The following is a 336-nucleotide window of genomic DNA, read 5'->3' on the forward strand; positions in this document are numbered from 1 at the left end:
AAGGGCGGGACTGGCTGCTGCGTCAATCCCCCCGCCGCAGCCAGGACAAGGCAACTGGCCGGAATGGTTTGTGAAGCCCACATGTAGCTAGAGCTATGTTTTAAAAACTGGTATCCTGTGGGTACGGAGTTTGGGGGCTGCTTGGGGGTGTGGGGGGAGAGGCAGCGCTTCCTAGCCGGGATGTTGAAAATGGGCAAGATGATTTCAGGGCTAGTTCCTGGCCGCTTCCTAAGCCAGGCTGCCAGCCCCGTGGCTATGCCTACATTAATCAATAAATTCAACAGTTTTCTGGCTCGGAGGCAGAGTGGATGGTCACCGCTCCCGGCTGCACCACCT

General features: G+C 57.1%; 1 protein-coding gene across 1 annotated transcript in view; it reads right to left on the reverse strand.

The window, feature by feature from the left end:
* MTCL1 (microtubule crosslinking factor 1) overlaps positions 1-336 on the reverse strand; it is a gene marked incomplete at its 5' end in the record, with an annotated part of 16445 nt that overhangs the window by 2221 nt on the left and 13888 nt on the right. The gene's annotated exons all lie outside the window — the stretch shown is intronic.

The sequence above is a fragment of the Buceros rhinoceros genome, unplaced genomic scaffold, assembly GCF_000710305.1.
Source record: "Buceros rhinoceros silvestris isolate BGI_N320 unplaced genomic scaffold, ASM71030v1 scaffold34702, whole genome shotgun sequence".
NCBI classification, from domain to species: domain Eukaryota; kingdom Metazoa; phylum Chordata; class Aves; order Bucerotiformes; family Bucerotidae; genus Buceros; species Buceros rhinoceros.